The sequence below is a fragment of the Bombina bombina genome, chromosome 2 (assembly GCF_027579735.1).
Source record: "Bombina bombina isolate aBomBom1 chromosome 2, aBomBom1.pri, whole genome shotgun sequence".
In the NCBI taxonomy this organism is placed as follows: domain Eukaryota; kingdom Metazoa; phylum Chordata; class Amphibia; order Anura; family Bombinatoridae; genus Bombina; species Bombina bombina.
Genome location: NC_069500.1, coordinates 1196024732 through 1196048821, shown reverse-complemented (window position 1 = coordinate 1196048821; position 24090 = coordinate 1196024732).

Sequence of the window (24090 nt, the reverse complement as noted above, 5' to 3'; positions counted from 1 at the left end):
ATAGCAAGAGATGGATACAGGTGGATAATGAGATCCTCAAACGAGGGAATGTGGGGGCACTGGCCTGGATCTCAGCGGGGAGCCAGCCAGAAGCTGCCTTAAGATACCCTATGATAACTGAAACCTTTAAATCATGGGACAAATTAATGGTAGACGGCGCATATATATCTACTCCTGTATCACCAAATATCCCAATAAGGGAAAACCCAGACTTGGGAATGGAAATTAAACCACATATTCGGGGGGACACTTACAGCCTGGCAGAGGCAGCAATCACAAACATCTTACAACAAGGTAAACTTAAACCACAGGCAGAACTGGAGGAATGGGATCATGCGATCTTCGCGTCATGGTTCAGAGTCGCACAAATGACTCACTACCTCGATTCCCTTAGGGAACGAGGAGCATTGTCCAGAAACAAGACCCTCTTTGAGGTACTGTGTACTCTGTCACACACACCGGCACACCTCATCTCACAGATATATAGGATCTTATTAACAAAAGGGGGATTAATGCTCCCAACGTACTCAGCTGCTTGGCAAGCGGAACTGGGAATAGAGATATCACCTAAGGAGTGGTCCAAAATATTTATGAGAGCCAAAAAGACCTCGATATCGGCTCGAATGCAAGAGATGCATTACAAGTTCTTAAGCAGGTGGTATCTAACACCTCTAAGACTACGCAAAATGTACCCTCTTTCAGGAGGGAGGTGCTGGAGGGGTTGTGGAGAAGAGGGATCTCTTCTCCACGTTTGGTGGACATGCCCGCTTATACGACCTTTTTGGGAGGAGGTGCTGGGACTAATGAGCAAAATCTTGAATATCATAATCCCCCCAAAACCATCATATTTGATCTACCATGAGCTACCTAAGATAAGGGGGGAAGACAAATATCTCCTATTCATTCTGATGCTAAACGGAGCAAAGGCGCTCATTCCGGCCTACTGGAAGAATCAGCTGACACCTAGTACACAAGAGTGGAGGGCAAAAGTGGGGGACCTGCTAAGACTTGAACGCTATCACTTCCTAAAAACTGGTAAACTAACTACACATGAAATGATGCTACTAACGTGGGAGGGTAGGGGACTGTAGTTCTCCAGAGCGTAGGAGTGACTTCCATTGCCTTATCCCCCTTGGCGGTCTTTGACTGCCTCCCCTTCCCTTCCCCCCTTTCTGACCCCTCCTCCCCTCCCCACCTTCTCCCCCTCCCCTCCTTCCAATAACCCCCCCCCCCCTTCTTATTCCTCTTCCTTTTCACCCATACACTAGTATGGACGACAACATCAGGTATTATAATATACCCAGCTCTGTGTAAAATTTACGCTGGGTACAAACTGTTATACCAATCAATAAATGCTTGATGTATATATTGTAAATTTATAACTTGACTGCAATACTGGAATTTTCATGCTGTCATTACAACTGAATGGAGAGACAAGTTCAGAAATGATGGTCTAATAAAACACAGTACAGTCTGAGAGACAGGTAGAGAATGTGTTCAGAAGATTATCTATGATTTCTTAGCCTCTAGTGATTGTTCAAAGACTTAACTATAAGAAAAGGTCGAGACTCATACATTTTGTACCAATATATGTTAATACTGTCACAGTTCTATTGTATTGTATTGCTTATTGATGTATAACCCTTGTCTTCAAATAAAGCTTTTTTGAAAAAAAAAAAAAAAAGTTCCGTGGTGATTACTGCTGTGCGGCAGACTTACCTGGCTGTGTTCCCTGGCCAGCGTATGAGTCGTGCGTGGCGGAAATACTCACAGCGTCTTTACTGCCTGTCACAGCTGTGTTCGTCTGTATCGCAACAACCTATTTCAAGGAAGCCTCCTGCAGTGGATTCCTGGCTGTGCTCCGTTTGGTTCCTCGAGAGTCCTCTAATAGTTAACTTGAAATCGCTTCTCCACAAATCCTTCTACTTCTACGCGTTTCAGCACCTGGGTGCCTTTATCAAGATGATTTAGTGGAGTGATGGTATTCCTTTTAAGCACTCTTGAATGCCCGTATGTAAGGCCCGTATGTTCCAGCTGATTTTTAAAGCTGTATACCCTTTGTTCGTTATCCATTACTAATTACTTGAAACAGAAAGGTTCTCATATATATATATTTTATCAGTTATAACAGTACACAATATTTCACTAAAAATAGGAGAGAGAAGAGAAAACTAGCATTTTATACATCTGGTTCACAATTTTCAGACTAAATTTATATGTTTTGGAAATTATATACAAAAATATACATATAGACTCATTATAAAAAAAGGTTCATTACAAAGGAGGCTTATTTTGATTTTTCACACGCTCATCCCATATTATATAATCTAGGATCAACATTATATAAAAAAATGGATTAGTTTAATTAAATGCATTTAAATCCAGTTCCGCATTTAGCCCCCCTGGGGAAAGTGAGGCAAAATTAACAATAAATTCTGCTTCAGTGTGCAAAAGTTTCTGCGTTATATTCCCACCTCTTTTGGTGTTTATTTTTCTAAGTCCCCTATATAATAATCCTTTAGTTTCTTGATTGTGGGCTTCTTTGAAATGTAGGGAAAGTAGGTGATCTTTAAACCCTCTTTCTATATTATTCAAGTGTTGCCTTATCCTATCTCTCAGGGGTTGCCCCGTTTGTCCCAAATACTGTCTCTTACAAGGACATTAAATGATATACACAACATTTGTATCTGAGCATTTAATGACGTCTCTTATTTTTAGTTTGAAATCTGAATTGGTGGATTCCACCATTTTACAATTGTTGCTTAACTTACACGCTTTGCACTTATAGCACGGAAAGAAACCCTTTAAGAATATTCCCTTGTACATCTTTGTTAAGGTTACCCTTATTGAATTTGCTAGGGGATAATATGGATTTCAGATTTCTTGACTTACGATAAATAATTTGAGGCTTTGGTTGTATTATTTCACTGAGAAAAGGGTCTTTTTGTACATAGTGCCAATGTTTTTGTAGATTTTTTTAAATTATTCTGAATTCCGAATTGTATTGAGTAATAAATGCAGTATCTTTTTTCACTTCTTGTTTTTGGGGGATTATCTTTTCTTTGTATAATAGTATATCTCTATCACATACTTTAGCAAGGTTAAGGGCTCGTGAAATCAATTCCTTAACATTCCCTCTTTCTATAAATCTTTCCTCTAGAACAGAGGCCTGTAGGAGGAGATCATTCATATCAGAGCAATTCTTTCTAAGTCTAAAGAATTTACTCTTTGGAATGTTTAGTTTCCATTGATCATAGTGACAACTATTAAAATGAATATAATTATTTGAGTCCACTGGTTTGAAGAAGGTTTTTGTTTTAATTTCATTATTTATGTTCTCCACTGTGATATCTAGGTAGTTAATTAGTTTAGTACTATATTCATAGGTAAATGTTAGGCCCCATCCATTAGTATTTAGATCTTCCATAAAAATATTCAACAGATCTACTCCTCCATGCTTCAGAATAAGGAGTTCTGCTATCCAAAAAAAGGATCAATTAGAGATGAAGTAAAGTAATAAATTTAATGTTTATTGAGACTATTTAAAACTAAACAAGGTACAACCAAGTTGATTCACAGCAATAACCCAATTTTTTTTTGCCCAAAAATTAACTTAATTGGAGATTTTTGACTCGTGCTACAAACTGAAACCCAAAAATCAAGATACATGTATTTCTGTCATAGCCGCTACTGAAATTCTTGAAGTTTTAGTTCACTAGTACGAATAACGTCTTATATATAAGTTTCTTTGCTAAAATTAGCAAGAGGAGCTGTGTTTTTTACGCTCAAATCCATATTACAAATTGGACTCTGTTTAAATTACTGCAAATTATTTTATGCGAACTTACGGTCATTTAGACTCCTCATATTTTCTATGGGTGGCATTGAGCAACAATGTCTGCTTGTATTACAAGTTGAAAGCAAATGTGATCGCATTTATTGCTCAGACTTTTTATGCAATAGGAAAGTTTGGAGGAAAATGTTGCACTAAATTACACTATTAACCTCTAAACCACCACATAGCCCACCAAAAAAGTACCCCTCTACACAATTAATCCCTAAACCACCACACCCCCATATCTCAAACTACTCGCTACACTATTATCCCCTAAACTGTCACATCCCACACATCGAAAATTACCCCATTACCCTATTAACCACTAAATCACCACACCCCCACATCGCTAAGTCCCAGCTACACTATTAACCCCTAAGCCATCACACCCCAAATCGCAAAGTACCCACTAACCTCTAAGTTTAATTTTTAGTAACTTACAGGGTGTTAGGTTAGAGGTGTTAGGGGAGTTAGCTGGTTAGGGGGTTTAGAGGTTAGTGGGTACTTTGCAATGGGGTTGTTGTGGTTTAGGGGTTCATAGCATAGAGGATTACTATGGAATGGGGTTTTTGTGGTTTAGGGGTTAATAGTGTAGACGGGTTACTTTGTGATAGGGGATGTGGTGGTTTAGGGGTTATTAGAGTAGGGGGCTTATGGCAATTTGTGTTAGCACACGATTATGGGTGTTTTTTCCATCTTTCTCTTTCCATTGAAGTCTATGGGGCGTAAGATAACGTGGTCGCAATATTGTTAGTTTGGCTCTTTGTACAGATCGGGTTAGTGCGCATGCAAAATTTGTTTACTTTCAACTTGTAATACGTATGCTACCCGACGTGCTCAAAGGGCCAAAGTTGAGCGTTGTTAGCACACGAGCAGGAGCGATAAATAGTGCTCCACTCGTATCATAAATGCATTAAAAGGACCTAATTTAGGGGGGGCGTGTCTAAGCCGTCAACATGAGTAGTCATGAATCGCAGCAGCTTTGCTTATGACTTCAGTTATTTACTAAATATATAATAGCAAACTTCTCACATAATCTTATATTTGGAGGCATATATTAAGAAGACGTCCTGGTGCCAGCAGATACCTTTTCCTGCTTTAGCTAAGACTTCAGAAGATCGGAATTGACTGAGTCTGCTGGCGGCGGTATACACCAGACCAAGAATACCCCCCCCGGTATGATCTCAGGCCGGGTAACAGCAGCTCCTGCCTGCTAAGAATAAAGCACTTTGAAACTACAGCTAAGCTCCTATAACTAAGTATACGCCCTCTAAAGAAATTTGGAGATTTGCGGCTTAAAGTGGCTCAATATGGAGGTGGATATCTTGATACTACTGCAACAAATGTCTTACAAGATGGCGGTTCAGTTTACCTCCCTCACGGAGAGCCTTAGAGAGGGGCAGATTAATTGTGAGGAGGATCATGTAACGCACAGTATGACAAGTCCCTAATAAAGCAACAAGCCCTGGAAGTAGCAGAATATTATGGCGATAATGTGAGTGCTCAGAATGGGAGTGTCAAGTCAGTCATAATACCGGAGGACGACGAAGTTCTACAGACAAGCAGCATCTACCCGGACTATAAGCTGGATACTGACTCTAGTCCTAAGATTCCTACTTGCATACAATATAACCAGTCTCCTCTGTCGATGCGGCCGGTGGGCGGGGGAATGGAAGTTAGCAAGAAGCCTCAGTATGTGGGAATGTGGACATCAGGCTATTCCAGCTGTTTATGCCAAGTGACTCTAGCACCCAGGTATATAGCTTCGGGAGCTACTGAGAATGTAGTTGGGGACTGCTAGTTTGATCTCCTACGATGTGTGGACTCAGCGCAATCAAAATGGCAAAGCTGGTTGATAGTTATTCTGCCATTATATGTGGTGTTATTAAAGCGGCCATTTTACAGACATGGCATTGGATAAGTTATTCTACTATTTTTAATTTGTGATGGGAGCTTGTGGCCCGGCTTGACTTCCTTATTCTCAATATCCCGGGGACTGGTAAACTTTCTTTGTTAAAGGCAGTGTATGTACTAATGAGCCATATAACGGAGTTTTTATCTAAATGTATTGTTATTTACTCGTATGCCTTTACTTAATGTTATGGGTGATCATTTTCATAAGATTCAGCAACAGAGTTTTCCTCTTCTTTTTTTTTCTTTGCCAATCATTGCCCATATGCTCATCGCAGTCTACAGCTTAGCTTGGCTATGTGTATGCAAAATATAAAGAGGGGGGCTCACTCATTGGGATATGCTTATTTTCTATTTATTTTTTAGTAACATTTCAATAAGACTTCTCCTAATTAATATAAAAATATCTGTATTATCTATGAAGAGTAGTGGCCCATACCTAATTTCTTAAGGTATCAGAGTATATGACATATCATTTATTGGTGTTTACTTCACAGGTTGAGGTATGCTGGGTAGTCTTTATATAATTTACTCTTCATGGGTTTCACTATTACTTCGCCCTGTAATATATTACCCTGTGATGAATATATTTGAGGCACGTGGCCTTGGGGTCTCTATACTATCAGTAAGCGTACCTATGTTCTGACATGTTCTATATAAGATATTATTATGAGATTTGTTATGTTTTGCAAAATGCCCATGTGTGTTTGTAACTATGATACTTAAGTATATGTGATTAGGTATATGAAGTGACCGTATATCATTATAGTTCTATCACCTCCGGAAATGTCAGATATACCATATGGGCTCAAGAGTAGCCCATACGCTATTAGGGAGATTTATATAAAACACTATATATTATCCAGGTGTATACATATCGGTTTATTATAAAATAGAGGATTCAAAAGTTTTTGTCAAGCACTAATTGGTATATGACTTTAAGGCACTTTGTTGATATTTTTCTGTTTTTATATGTCTAAAACTTTAATATGTCTATGTGACAGTTTATATGAGATGTATTATTTGAAAATCCTCAATAAAAGAAATATATTTAAAAAAAAAAAAAGGACCTAATTTAATATTGCTCATATGTTTTGAAAATCTAAAATGCCATAGTTCCAGCAATATCTGAAAGTGGCAAATAATGCTACTATATGTTATATGGCAGTGCTGTTGAAGGTTTAAAAAAACCTTATTACTGTGCGTTCCAAAATAGATTGTAATAGGTCAGCACCTATAATTTACAATATATGTGGCAACAGTTGGAAATTAAATCTATTGAATGCATTGCTTTTCATCCTGAAACTATGTTGTGCTGTTTACTGTCACTGGCTCTGAAGAGGATATCCTATTGAATTATTGCCTATGGAGTATTACCACATGAATAAAGACAATTATCTTTTTCATAGTTGTTATGTCAAAATGGATATAAAAGAAACTGCGCCTGGAATCTAATCTCAAAGCTCCTTCACAGGTAATCTTCCCTATAATTACCGTATATAATTATAAAGTGACAAAACAATATGGAGTTTAGGAGCGCTGTAAGCTAAATAAGATAGTCTGGAGACCTCTATACAATTTAACACAAGTACATGTATTTAAAACATAAAAACATAAATAAAAATATATATTGCAATGATATATGTTTTGGACGTCTCCCTGGATTTAAAATAAGCAATGTTATGTTATATAAAAACAATTCAATATTATACGTTCTGGTGATCTTTCTAAATAATTCCACCTTTCTAATTTTATTTTCCTTATTCCACCTTAATAATTTTTTGCCGCAGTTTTTGTGGCTTATTTCTCAGTGTTGCTATTTTCAATCAAAAAGTAACAATGTCTCTCTTCATAATTCAATAAATTGCAATAATGTTATTCACTTGTCTTTACAATGTCTCTTGATGTTTTCTATAACTTGTAAACTTTGCTGTAATAAGGATAGTTCTGTTTATGTATAAGGATGGGCTTACCGGGTCTTCTGACACATCTGTGTCTGGTGGAATCAAGGTGTTTCTTACCGGTATATGTTTTCTGCCTTTCCTCTTTGCATAAAGCAAATATCTTTGGTATCGAAACCTGGACCACGTTCCTGCGTGTATGGGTTTCTTTTATGCTGCCGGCTTAAAGCAACTTTTACCCCTGCAGTTAGGGTTCTGTGTTTCCCAGGCAGCCTCCTGAGACAGGTATTCGTGATGCACGCCTCCAGCGTGTGTGTGAGAACTCGGACTTGGATTTACAAACGGCCGTTTGTTTAAACTTTCTTTCCCTCTGCTTCTTTCAAAGCGGGGTAGGTTTAGTGGATGTCCAGTTCTTTCTAGTGTAGAGAACGTCTACGTGTTTCGCCAATAGGCTTTATCAAGACGGATGATGTTAGTTGTTACACCGGCATTTTAAAAAGCCCTCCTTCCATTTTGATTGGTTGATAGGTATTCTGTTCTGATAGGTGTCTTTAAAAAGGGGGATTTCTCTGATTTCTATAAGGTGAAATCTTTTTTCTTCTTTCTTTGTTACTTTATAAGAACTTTAGATATCCCATGTTTGCGGCTTTGTATAAGGTGGAATATTTTTGCAACAGAAAAATGTCAAGAAAACGAAGTAAATACTTCAATAGGGATTTTTAATTTAAGCAGCAAAACATTGACAAAAGATGAGGAAAAAGTGTTACAATTAGGTCTAAGCTTCGCCCCTACAGCCAAAATGAATAAATTCAACACACATATACACATCAGTCAATTTGTTCGAAAATTAACCTTAAAAAGGTTCTTTGCAAAAAACCCAATAGAAAGACAATTAACTTCAAATAAAATAACCACAATAACCACAGAAACAACAACCCCAGAAATAAAACATACAAATTTCAAATTGAAATCAAAATTTTATCCAACTAATGAAAAAGGGAGAAACCTTGAGCTTTTCGAAAAATTTGTACAAAATGATATTGCAAAACTGAAACATAATAAATATAGACCGAGAAACTTGTCTAGAAAAGAAAATACAATAATACAAAACTTACAAAAAGATAAAGAACTGACAATTAAGGCTGCGGATAAGGGAGGAGGCATAGTTCTTTTAGACACAACAAGTTACATCAATGAGGCTAATAGACTCCTCGGAGATATAGATACCTATAAAGAAATTAAAATGGATCCAACAAAAAAGTTTCAAAATAAATTAACAAATTTACTAAAAGAAGCCCAAAGTAAGAATATAATTCATAAAAAGGAATTTGAGTTTCTCTGTCCCAAATACCCAAAATACCTGTGTTCTATTACTTGCCAAAACTACATAAAGATCTCATCAATCCACCTGGTAGGCCCATAATATCTGGAATAGGGTCTATAACTGCAAACTTATCACAATACATCGATAATTTCTTGCAAAAATATGTAAAAACTCTACCTTCTTACCTTAAAGACACCACGGACATATTACAACTCCTTAATAATCTAGAATGGAAAGAGAATTATCTGATTGGCACGTGTGATCTTTCATCTTTATACACGAGCATTCAACATCATCTAGGCACAAAAGCAGCAGAAATGTACATGACTAGGGATAAAACACTAAATCAAGAACAAAAAGAATTTATACTCAAAGGTGTTAATTTTATTTTGAATCAGAATTATTTTTCTTTTAAAAAAAATTCTATCTTCAAACGAGAGGAACCGCTATGGGCACGAGATTTGCGCCGAGCTATGCAAATTTATTCTTGGGAAAATGGGAAGAAGAATTTATATCCCAACATGAGCTCGGCGCAAATCTCGTGCTCTATAAGAGGTACATTGATGACATCATCTTTGTATGGAAGGGGACATCTATAGAGCTAAACAAATTAATTTTAGACATGAACAATAACGATATAGGAATTAATTTCACACATATCACCAGTAAAGAAAAAATAACATTCCTAGATCTGGATATTGAGATTATAGAAAGGGAAATAATCACTAAAACACACTTCAAAAAAGTAGACGCAAACAACCTAATACATTTTAATAGCTGCCATTTAAATAAATGGAAGGAAAATATCCCTAAAGGTCAGTACCTTAGAATAAAGCGTAATTGCACAAAAACGTCAGATTATCTAGAACAAATCGAGATACTTGAGAAAAAATTCACTGACAGAGGATATAATATAGAGACAATAAGAAAGGCAAAAGAACAGGTAGATCAAAAAGAGAGAAAAAGTCTACTTACATATAAAAATACAAACTCTGATAGATTGGACAATAAAGAAGAGAAGGAGAATAAATTCAATATTGCACTAATAACTGATTACAATTGTGATCACTAAACTTTACAAAAAATATTGAAAAAACACTGGCATCTAGTCCAAACAGATCCCCTCATAGGCGAAAAAATGACAGATAATCCAAAAATAATTTACAAAAAAGCAAAAAATTTCAAAAAAATACTAGGTCCCAGTGAGTTCAGACAGATCAAAACGAATCCTATACTAGAAAAAGATTTACTAGGCAACAAACTAGCCGGTTTCTACCCCTGTTTTGGCTGTAGGTCTTGCAAATTCAGCAGCAAGCGTAAGAATATCAAATCCAATAAAAATGGTTTAATTCATCACATAAAAGAAACCATAAGATGTCAGGATAAGGGTGTCATCTACATTATACAATGCACATGTAATTTACAATATATAGGGGAGACCACCAGGACCTTAAGGGAACACATACACGAGCATTTATCATGCATAGACAGAGGAAACCTAGAAACACATTTATACACCCACTTTAGGGAAATACATAATAATAATCTGAAAAACTTCACTTTTTGGGGCATAAAAAAGCTCAAACCCGAATGGAGAGGGGGTAATTTTGAAGAAAAATTGCTAATAACAGAAGCAGAGCTAATTTACAACATGCAAACCCTCTACCCTGCGGGATTGAACTCAGAATTAGATTTGTCCCCGTTTCTTTTGTCATAAACAAAAATTCATTAGTAGAATACATGAAAATACAGTACAGTATAGATTAAACTTTTTTATTAAAAAAAAAAAAAAGTCTCCAAGTCTCTGAAATACTCTAAACTTTATGAATAAGAAGTCATCTATGAAGAGTTAAACAAATAGATAAGGAAATAAAAACATATTATGAAAAAGTGGAGAAATATAGAAAATAATACACCACTATATAAACATTTATGCAATACTTTAAAAAATAATGTGCTACACAGGTCAATAATAAAACTAAAGAACAAAATAACTCTGTTTAAAAATTCATACATGTTGAAATTCATACAAAGAATAATAAATTAGAGGTGAAATATCCCTCTAATATAGATTGTTAATTTTCCACATATATACAAAATGTTTAGTACAATAGAAACAAATATAGGTATCTATAATCACGATATGAAGTAAAAGGTTGATAATTCCACCGTATGATAAGAATTCCAAACTTAGATATTGTTGAAAAAGCCAAATATATCAGATACAGAAAGATTTCATAAAATAACAAAGAAAAAAGCAAAAATATTCCACCTTATACAAAGCCGCAAACATGGGATATCTAAAGTTCTTATAAAGTAACAAAGAAAGAAGAAAAAAGATTCCACCTTATAGAAATCAGAGAAATCCACCTTTTTAAAGACACCTATCAGAACAGAATACCTATCAACCAATCAAAATGGAAGGAGGGCTTTTTAAAATGCCGGTGTAACAACTAACATCATCCGTCTTGATAAAGCCTATTGGCGAAACGCGTAGACGTTCTCTACACTAGAAAGAACTGGACATCCACTAAACCTACCCCGCTTTGAAAGAAGCAGAGGGAAAGAAAGTTTAAACAAATGGCCGTTTGTAAATCCAAGTCCGAGTTCTCACACACACGCTGGAGGCGTGCATCACAAATACCTGTCTCAGGAGGCTGCCCGGGAAACACAGAACCCTAACTGCAGGGGTAAAAGTTTACAAGTTATAGAAAACATCAAGAGACATTGTAAAGACAAGTGAATTAGATTATTGCAATTTATTGAATTATGAAGAGAGACATTGTTACTTTTTGATTGAAAATAGCAACACTGAGAAATAAGCCACAAAAACTGCGGCAAAAAATTATTAAGGTGGAATAAGGAAAATAAAATTAGAAAGGTGGAATTATTTAGAAAGATCACCAGAACGTATAATATTGAATTGTTTTTATATAACATAACATTGCTTATTTTAAATCCAGGGAGACGTCCAAAACATATATCATTGCAATATATATTTTTATTTATGTTTTTATGTTTTAAATACATGTACTTGTGTTAAATTGTATAGAGGTCTCCAGACTATCTTATTTAGCTTACAGCGCTCCTAAACTCCATATTGTTTTGTCACTTTATAGTTGTTATGTAAGACAAGTGAACTATCCTTTCAAGAACACAGTTAGGGCTGCCATAAGTTTGAATTACACAAGTAATTCCACATCAGTATTATAATTTAGAAAGCATAAATCATATGGCCTATAAAATGAAGGATCATTTTTTACAAAGAAAAAAACAAAACATCAACATACTTAGGTTCTGAATAATTGTTTTTTGAAAGGCGAAGATGGAGTAAATTTGTTAATTCAAGTTAAAAGGAGTGCAGTCCAAATAACATAAAAATACCTAAAATAGTTGTCACAAAAGTGAGACATTGAGCTTATTATCTAAAGGTATTGACCTATAGAGGTATTATCTAAGGGACATTTTTTACTTTGAGAACAAGGTGTCTCAGAAAGAGTGTTCCCCACTTTTAAAAATGTAACCACTTTGCTCCAGGGAATTTCAGAGAAAGGTTGTAAGGTTAACTTGTAAGGTTAAGATGCAGTAGAGAGTAGAGATTACCTTCCCACCTTACACCTCCCACTCCCTGATCATTTTCAAACTGCTCTCTTCTCTCCCTCACTGGTCACCACCATCTTAGGTACTGGTCTGCTAGTATGCAGTTTATGGCTAAATATATATATATATATATATATTTCCTCACAGTGTAGTGATCCCTCCTCAACCCTCCCCCACAAACAGTTCTTTAAACCCTCCTACTAGTGGCACCCATCTTAGGTACCATTGCCCCCTTTCAATTCCCCTTTTGCCGTAGTGTAGCTTCACATCCCTCCCTCTCCCTTAAAAAAAATCTGTTGAATAGGACCCCTCTCACTCCCTATCGCCAATGCCTCTGTTTCATCCACCCACCTTCCACCTTCTCACCCATACAAGAAGTTAATTGTTACAGACAGTGAAACACACAGTGTCACTGTCTGTAATTATCTGGCATTTGCCTGTATATGGTAATGGAACAGTGATCGTGCTCTGTTACCACATGAAGATAGATGCCTGTAGCTTTGCAGACGAGGCTGCTGTAGCTTTCTGAATCTAAATAATATATATACATTATGCAGTACAATGGGCAATGTTCTGTATTACCTATATACTGTATATGTTGTTTTGGGTCAAGGGGTTAAAATAGGGCTCACAGTGGAGAGGGGACTTCCACGTGATCTCTCACTGCTCTCCCACAGGCTCTTGAGGTTGCAATGAGAGCCTTGTCCTTGATTGACTGCCTTAGTGAGAGATTACGTGACCTAAACCACGATCAACATCAGAGTTTTTTCAAGACAGTATCCATGAGTGTGGAAGGTTTAGTAACTCCCTACTAAGAAAAGCGTTGTCACAGGACATTTTGAAGGCACATTTGTTCATGATTTTAGTAAATACATTTTGTATTGTGCACATTACCTTTTAAAATAAATTAATTTAGAATCAGGGTTGCACTCTGTTTCCTTATCTGCTTGAAGCTGATTCTTCCACTGATTATTAATCAAGACCATACTGTTTTGTTTCATGCTTAGGTCCTCATATTTAAAACATTAAGTCTGTGGGTCTGGAGATATATTTCAATAAAGTGGGATAAACCTTTCTGTTCCGACAATTTATACATAATAGTTATAACCTTTATTTGAGTAAGAGTATTGCAGGGTTGACCAGAAGTGATCTGAGAGATGACTGCTCACAGTCTAAAATGCATCCGACAATCTTGATTTTGCCTTTCCGTTTGTATAACGTTAATTGTTTTTAATAAATCATGTTTTTATGATACCACACTCCTGGAGCATCTTCCACTTTTTTGTGCTGCCTTATACAGTTTAGAGTTTAGTGATTCAATTCACTGCTTCTTAGCAGACACTCCAAGTGTATTGGGTCTTTTTTATTTATATTAATATTATGAGTTATTTGTAGAGCACCAAGAGATTTGTCAGTGCTATAAACATAGGTCTAATATGCAAGGTGACAATTGTGGAAGACAAAAGAATAGATGTAACATGAAGGTATGGAGCATTTTTACAAAAAAGGAAAACAGTGAAACATATTACAATACAACTTGCCTAGTGTTTTGTACTGTGTTCAATCCTTGTTAAATTCTTTGCTTAATTGCCTCACTTAGAAAATGCTCACTTAAAGGGACAGTCTACACCAGAATTTTATTGTTTTAAAAGATAGATAATCCCTTTATTACCCATTTCCCATAACTAACACAGTTATAATAATATACTTTTAACATCTGGGATTATCTTGTGTCTAAGCCTCTGCAAACTGCCCCTTTTTTCAGTTCTTTTGACAGACTTGCAGTCTAGCCAATCAGTGCCTGCTCCCAGATAGCTTCTCGTGCACGAGCACAGTGTTATCTATATGAAATACGTGAACTAACACCCTCTAGTGGTGAAAAACTGTTAAAATGCAATCTGAAAGAGGTTGGCTTCAAGGTCTAAGAAATTAGCATATGAACCTCCTAGGTTAAGCTTTCAACTAAGAATACCAAGAGAACAAAGCAAAATTGGTGATAAAAGTAAATTGGAAAATTGTTTAAAATTACATGCTCTATCTGAATCATGAAAGTTTATTTTGGCCTAGACGGTCCCTTTAAGAAATGTGAACATATGATATTATGAAATTGTACACTGTCTATGCAATGCACTCCCCCCCCCCCCCCAGCTAGTGTTATACGTATAGGCAAGGCATTCAACTGGGTCCACTAAATTACGCACTTCCTGATGGGTTGCTATTACCACATAACATCAGGCAGCACAGAGATGTTGTATGATGCTTATATCTGTCTATTTTTCCCTACATGTGTAGCAATGGTTTTATTAGCATTTTGGTTAATGTGCGGCAATGAACTGTAAGTAAGCAATAAAGGGACATGAACCCCCAAATTCTTCTGCAATTGTTCAGATAGAGCATATTATTTTAAAACAGGTTCAGGTTTACTTCTATTTTCAAATTTATTTTGGTATCCTTTGTTTAAAAACAGGTAGGTAAGCTAAGGAGCCTGCACATATATGGTGCACTAAATGGCAGCAGTTTTGCAATATTTTTAACAATGTTGTATATTTGCAAAAGCACTAGATGGCAGCATCTAGTGAACACACCAAGTTGATAATAGAAGTTAATTTAAAAAAGTTTTTTATTAAATGGTATTTTCTGGGGCCCATTTATCAAGCTCCGTAAGGAGCTTGTGGGCCCGTGTTTCTGGCGAGTCTTCAGACTCGCCAGAAACAGCAGTTATCAAGCAGCGGTCACAAAGACCGCTGCTCCATAACCCTGTCCGCCTGCTCTGAGCAGGCGGACAGGAATCGCTGGAATTCAACCCAATCGAGTACGATTGGGTTGATTGACACCCCCCTGCTGGCGGCCGACTGGCGGCGAGTCTGCAGGGGGCGGCGTTGCACCAGCAGCTCTTGTGAGCTGCTGGTGCAATGCTGAATATGGAGAGCTCTCAGTGAGGTCTTGCGGATCAGGTCCGCAAGACCTTTAGTAAATAGGCCTCTCTGTCTGAATCAAGAAAGAACATGTTTTTGTTTTCCCATATTTAATGTTCTGTAGATGCAGCCCTTCTCTTCTTTTAATTTTGTAATTTTCTTAAACATAAGGTACAAAATTAATTTATTTGGTAATGATATATCCCTTGCTAAAAAAGGGGGGTATAAGGTGCACAAATCTATCCCTTGCACACACACTGATCTGCTCCCATAAAGCAGAAAAATAAAGGAGATACTGCTAAAAATAGAAAAGAGTGTGCATGTGTGCTTACAGCTATTGGGATTGTGAACAAAATATTTGGTAAAAAATGTCTAACAGACTATCCACTATAAAGGTGAATACAAAAGCATCTATTATTATGCGGTTATCAATGTGGTAGGTCACAGATATCAGGACGATATGAGCCAAAGCAAAGAATAAATACTTCTAAAGATAGAATTAAAAGTTAACTATCCACTATATAGATGAATACATATGCAACTAATTAGGTCAAACAATCATAAACCAGGTATGGCTCAAAGCAAAAGAGTTAATACTCATACAAATTAAAAGTATTAAAATTTAATCTAAATATAGAAATAAAAAACTTACATATAAGAAATTGACATATGACCCGTCATGTACATAAACATATATAAAAAACAATGGTCGTAATAACTGACACTGTTTAAAGCAAGTAGGTTTAAAATATGTGCATCAGGAAGTTGGTCTTTATTAGACTGTGAAATTTAAGATGGTTTAGCAATCTGATAAAGCCATGGTACATGGCGAAACGCGTTGATGGACTCAGACTGACAATCACAAAGTGATAATACACCATTTCCAAGGATTACGAGAGATTCGTTGGAACTATTTTGTCTCTCCTCAAAATACTCTGCGCAGAGTTCTCTTCTCAAATGGATCTACATCTGAGACGCTCTAAGCATCTGTGAGACCACCAACTGATAGGAGCTGCTCCAGACACCTGTGCCATACCCCGACGGAGGATTCAGCTCAATAAAGAGCAGGTAGGCACTGTAGAGGTGTTGTAGCCCTACAGCGAGGTTGAATTTGTCACTTTTACATTGAAATAAATGATATCTAAATCATAAGACGCATAATAGCAAGGCATTCTGACTGTTTGCTGATTGGATATTTGGATTAGGAAACAGAACTTTCTGTTTGAGGAATACCCGTATGAACGAGCAACACAAAGGTGGATCGTAAATTACCAGTTTTTATAACTGTGGCCAAAGTTCCTTGGACTTATTGCTAAACCATCTTAAATTTCACAGTCTAATATAGACCAACTTCCTGATGCACATATTTTAAACCTACTTGCTTTAAACAGTGTCAGTTATTACGACCATTGTTTTTTAAATATGTTTATGTACATGACCGGTCATATGTCAATTTCTTATATGTAACAGTTTTTTATTTCTATATTTAGATTAAATTTTAATACTTTTAATTTGTATGAGTATTAACTCTTTTGCTTTGAGCCATACCTGGTTTATGATTGTTTGACCTAATTAGTTGCATATGTATTCCTCTATATAGTGGATAGTTAACTTTTAATTCTATCTTTAGAAGTATTTATTCTTTGCTTTGGCTCATATCATCCTGATATCTGTGACCTACCACATTGATAACCGCATAATAATAGATGCTTTTGTATTCACCTTTATAGTGGATAGTCTGTTAGACATTTTTCACCAAATATTTTGTTCACAATCCCCATAGCTGTAAGCGCACACGCACACTATTTTCTATTTTTAGCAATGATATATCCCTTCCCTACTTTCAATATAAAAATCGGCACAAAAATTCCCTTTCGCTAATATCACCACCAAATTGGTTCATATCACTTTATCAATTTAGCTTACTTTCTTAAAGGGATATGAAACCTAACATTTTTCTTTCATATTTCAAATAGAGCATTTGAGTTTAAACAACTTTCTAATTTATTTCTTTAATAATTGTTTCTATTCATCTTGCCTACCTAGGTATCTCATACAGAATATCATAAAAATCAAGCAAATTTGATAATAGAAGTAAACTGAAACTTTTTTAAAAATTAGTAAGCTCTGTTTGATGACAAAAGATTTTTGGGGGGTTTCATTTCATATCCCTTTAATTTTTTTGGTGAACATTTAAAAAGAAAAACTTTTAAAAACAAAGGGTACATATAATGGTCTATGAACATTATTTTGTGTTTAAACTAAAACTAGGAAAAAGAAAGAAATTAAATTGCCATACATTTATTTATTTTATATAACTAGAATTGCTTTTTATTTCTTTATTTTAGCTTGTCTTGCAAAGGACACCATTTCTATGGAAGCTTTGACAAACAATAGCAAGCAATGATTTGAATCACCGTGCCCATTTAATGTTGTTATATTTTCTTCCAAACTGTTAGAATGGAAAGTGTTCCAGCAATTGTTCCAGGAGTTTACTAGAAAAATTGTTTCTCCAGTAGAAGTAATATTTTCTTTTTGTCCATTGTACCGGCAATAACTCAAATTTCAAAACATTTTAGGTGTCTAACAAAATACTGTACACTGTAAGATGGTCATTCGTATAGAGTAATACATTTATAATGCTTTACTTGTAAAAAGTATTTATCCAAAACAAGGATTGATATGTTAAATATTACTTCAATAGTTTTGCCTGTAAAATGCAAGAAATGTTGTAATAAAAAAAAATATTTTTTCCGTGGATTATCTACTCTCAATAAGAAATATGTGAGCAAGCTCTAATAAATCACTGATCAGAAGTTAGTTTAAAAAAATATATAATAACAATACTACAAATGTAAATATATATATATATATATATATATATATATATATATATATATATATATATATATATAAAAGTACAGATATTGGTGTCCGTTTCAGTCTTCCATAAATCCCATATCAAGAATATGATATAATAATAATGCAGAATTTTAAAATTGGAAGCCATTGTAATCTATTAGAAAACCCTGTACTAATCAATTTATCAAAAGCTTTAGGGGCCAAATTATCAAGGGCCGAATGGCCCTTGATCCCCTTTTTTCCGCGCGAGCCTTCAGGCTCACTGGAAACAACAGTTAAGAAGCAGCGGTCTTAAGACCGCTGCTCCTTAACTGGTCCACCACCTCTGAGTGGCGGACAGAAATCAACCCGATCAGATACGATCAGGTTGATTGACACCCCCTGTTAAGCGGCTGATTGTTAAATGCCGACAGATGGCGGATATGATCGGGCGGACATGATCGCTACAGCGTATAATGTTTGTCTGACAGATGGTAAATCGGCCCCTATGTGTTCATTTAAATATGTGTATTTCAGTTTATATCAATAATTTCTAAGGAAAAGAAAATAATATTCACATTGTTTCAGTTGTTTACTCTATTACTTTTCTAAACCATATCTCAGCAAATCACACCTGAGACCTCATATCCTTGAGCCCTTATAATTTATATTGCAATATTTTTTTTTTAATAATTGTTATTATACAGTGTTATTATGATTGTAACTGTACTTTTAAATGTATTTTTGATGTGTTTTGTGCAACATTTTAGTCTAGTGGAACAATTAACCAAAATTTTGAAGTCACGCTATCCCGACACACATTAGATCCAATTGCACTTGAGTGAACGCGTTTAATTTTAACTTGAACTACTCAAGCTGCTTCCAATACACACAAACACCTGTGATAAACCCCTTATTGTTTGCGCGCAACTGTTAGTGCACCACTCGTAATCTAGTCCTAAGTGTTGCCATTGGGTACATGATAGCAGGAAGGCATACTAATGAAACAGTAGAAAATATGAGTGCAGAAGTGTTCAATGAATTTCAAACATGATTTTGCCTTTATAATAAGGCTGCTCAGCATCCTCACAAGCATCTATGAATCTAGACCAATATTATTTGGAGATTATATAGAAAGATTATATAGAAAGTAATATATAATATTGCACTATAATGTTTACTTTTGCAGTATAACAATTGTGCATTTAAAGGGATATGAAACCCCAAAATTTTCAAATGTAATTCAGACAGAAAATACAATTTTAAAAATGTTTCCAATTTACTTATATTATCAAATTTGCTTTGTTCCCATGATATTCTTTGTTGAAGAGATACCTAGGTATGCATCTGAAGCACTGCGTGGCAGGAAATAGTGCTACCATCTGGTGGTCTTGCAAATGGATAACATTCTGGCAAAACTGCTGCTATATAGTGCTATAGAAATGGGCCGGCTCCTAAGCATTTCCCTATGTTTCAACAAAGGATAAAAAGAATGCAAAACATTTTTAATAAAAGTAAATTAGAAAGTTGGTTAAATTGCATGCTTTATCTGAATCATGAATGAAAAATGTGGAGTGTTATATCCCTTTAAGACATGTTAATTTAAATAGTTCTCTGCATTTTGTTAACATCTATCCATTTAAAAATATATCTATCTGTCTATCTATCTATCTATCTATCTATCTATCTATATTTATTTTTTAATGTAAAATATTTTTTGTTTCCAGCTATTCAGATTTGTTCAGGATTCAATAATCAGAAAATTTCGTCTTTACAATCAGTTATCAGCAAATTTCTCCTTTACAGCATGCCTGAAAAAATCTTAATTTTTCTGGACTGCATGTTCATTTTCACATTAAATTAAATAAAAAGGGGACAAAAAAACCCCAAAGTATATTGCAAAGTTGTTTTACTATGGATAATTAAACCTTTAATCCATATGTCACGCAAAATTAAATTATTATACAATAACTTACTCGAAACCTCCCCCCTTCCCCAGTAATTCAGGGTTCAACAGTCGCATTTGGACTATCCTGCTTTCTAACATTGTTACAGAAGAAGAGGAAGTCTATTCAGCCGTACAAGACCAATTGAAATATTTTGAGATTAAGATGCATAACAGAATTGACTGTCTCCTATCTCTTATTGTACCCACAGAAACAGATGGGTATACTTTGTATGTTCAAGCACCAAATTTTGCAGCTCCTCTGGATGCACAGTTATCTACTGACCAGCTAACTACAGAAGAGGATAGCATTATATGGAGCTCTTATAAGAGACCCTTCTCCTCCTGCAAAAAACTCTCAAGTATACTCAAGTATAGTGATGATGATTTCAAAGGACATTGAGGGGTTGCCTGCAATATGCCTGGATGTTCTTTTCCCGGATCATGGGATACTTGATGGGGTCTCTAATTTACCTTCGGTCCTCCTCAGGGGCAGAGGTTGGCTTCCCGTAAAGCAGTATGAAGCTACCAATTTATACAAAAAATGAAGCGCTTTACCATGATTAAACACTTTTTTAATAATATAGTATTTTTTTCCACTGCAGATAGGATAGGTCTAGGCTAGATCTATCCTATCTGCAGTGGAAAAAAATATTATGTATTAAAAAAGTGTTTTGTTATAACTTGAATGAATCCGATTCTAAGCTCATTTCTTTTTAATTAAATGGTACCTCTCCCTGTCCCATGTTATGCCTCTCTCATGTTTAAAGCGGGCTGAAACCCATTGCACAATAATGCAGTGGCACCCAATGGGTTAATGGTGTCTAGGCAATGGCATGCTTGGCAATAACTCTGGCTTTAATTCAGCATTTACATATGAGGAGTGAAAGTAAGCCCCATATATACACAGCTTCCAGATCACAGTAATTAACACATAGACACATCAATGGCAAAGCCTGCTTTCCAGATGATTTTTATAATGCAGCTTTGTGTCACATTTGGCAGTCAGTTTCAATAGCTGGAGAAGGGATCATGATATTTGTGCGTATGTGACGGTGTATGTGTGACTGTGTGCAAGTGTTTTGCAAAAAAATAATAATTACTTCCTGAGAAAAAAATATTATGCCCCAAAATGGCCTAAAACAGGGGGGGAGGGGCAGCAGAATTCTAAATGCCTAGGGCAGCACAAAACCTTAATACGCCCCTGTAGAGACATGTCACAATCTGCATATATAAGGTTATGGAATTAAACAAAAAAGAGGGGTGTCCAATGGCACTACTTACAATGAAATGAAATTATCCCCTATATTCTTAATTAACTTATGTGCATTCAGCACATTAGTATGGTAAAAGATGAGGGTGCTATGTAGTGGAGCAGAGTTTAAACAAAAAACTGACAGATAGGTTGTGTTATCCTATCTGAGATAGACTACATTTATAGCACTCTGGGGATTACTTAATTAAAATTGTGGTAACAGAGAGAGTCGTGCAAGGATGTGCAGAGAACAAAGACAAAACTGTCTGAGTAAGCTAAATAACATTAAAAATTAACTTTTATTAAGGCTTAGTTAAAATTGGAAAACACACACTTAAAAACACTCTTAGGAGCCAAGATAATATTACTTGTTGATCGTATATTAGTTGGTGTGGTGGGTAAAAAATATCTATAGATAGATTGTATATATGGTATGGGGGCTAGTAACAATTCTATGTATTCAATATGTACTAGAAATGGCAACTCAAATATGGTTGATCAGTATGTTGTTGCTGGTAATTGTTGAATAGTTGTATACTTAGGTTCACTAAAAATGATATTGTGGATTTGCTGTGGAATTAATTTAAGTTACTTAATAAGTTTCAATACACTTCTGCATGTATAGTTAAGAGGCTTGAGTGATTATACACTTTTGTTCACTGTGCGTGAAGTCAGGGACTTTATATAGAATCCCTTTAAATTACTCTTGATTTTCTATACGCATCTATATGTGTGGCTGTGTTCAAGCCTGCACTACAAAAAATAAAGGTTATGGAATGTATTGAATGGGCAAGATATTACAAAATGGATTTGTTACATAGTGCAATCTGCTTCTGTATATGGTGTTTAGTAATAAAAAACTGGTATGGTTATACTTTATTTGTGAGAAAGCAATAAGTAAAAAGGTGACACCTCTTTATATTGAAAAAACCCTGTGTATATTTGCTTAGATTGTAATTAGTATAAATATATGCATTATTTGTTTTATTCTAGTTGGAAAATAATTTGGTCTTCAAAAAGGTTCAAGTAAGAACCGAAACATTAACCTGATGTTTGACCTGATGTTTTAAGGATTGTTTTAAATAAATAATTGAACTTTTATTGCAAATAAGACCTGTGAGTGCTATTCATTACAAATGGATGTATGAACACACTACAGTATAATCATCCTGACAGAATAGAAGGTAACAAGGAGTGTTTGGAAACCCCAATTTGATATACAGCATATATATGATACTCGTATCTTATGTTTCCCTGATACTTATTTATTTTATATAGATATATATACCCTAATTAATATATATTAAGGAGTAGTGTCCTTTATATACTAAGTAAGTTTTAGGTGAAATATTTATATGTGTGTGTGTATGAATATTTATAAAAGAAGCTCACCCTCAGATATAGTGAGTTAGAACGCCTTAAGTACTAAGGAGTTCAAAAAAGACAGGGAGTTCAGCACATCTTTAGTTTAAGTCCACAATTTTTATTAACCATGTCATAGTTGACAATTCAAAAAATTTGCATGTCTCAGAGGCAGGATATACTCAACAGTACAGTCATAAAACAGGAACATACAATTTAAAAACAGGCAGGAATAAGGACTGTATATGTCTCTAAATACAGGGGTTAACTGCACCACAGCTGGAACCAGGCTCCACACAAGGATAATGTCTGGGCAGGTAAAAAGACAGGATCTATGTTAACCCCTAAGACATATCAGTATATACATGCATAAAATAAGAACAAAATATAGGAAAGAAACCAGCAACACCCAACCTCAAGCAGACCCAACTGAAAGCAGAAGGCAAGTAGCTGGCGAGGATATTATCACCGGGATCTATGCTGTAACAGTCCTATAAGAATGCAACACATTGTATCTAGTTTGCAATTATAAACAACGTATTAATGATGTACTGATACAAAGGCATCTACTTATCAAAGCGTCAACTTTCTTGCATTTGACGGCACCAATACGCTCACCTAAGATCGTCTAACATCGCTGCCGTGGACCTGAATACGTTCTCCAAAGTTACCAAAAAAGCTGTCAAAAAGCTGCGCACCAAGTACGGTGCGATGAGCAGCGGACTGTTGTTAACTAACAGTCATCGATCTCGCTGCTCTTCGGCTTTTTTTCAGCTTTCTTAGTACCCTGTCACTAAACACCCACACTATACTAATTGTTTTACCCCCTATACCGCCACTCCCGGAGCCCACCGCACCTAACTAAAGTTATTAACCCCTAAACCGTCGCTCCCGTAGCCCACCGCAACTCTAATAAATGTATTAACCCCTAAACCGCCGCTCCCGGAGCCCACCGCCACCTACATTATACATATTAACCCCTAATCTTCCACCCCCTATACCGCCGCCACCTACATAAAGTTATTAACCCCTATCCTGCTGCTCCCGGACCCTGCCGCAAATAAATAAAGTGTTTAACCTCTAAACCGCCGCTTCCCAGAGTCCGCCGCCACCTACATTATATTTATTAACCCCTAATCTGCCCCCCCCTACACCGCTGCCACCTACATTATATTTATTAACCCCTAATCTGCCCCCCTAC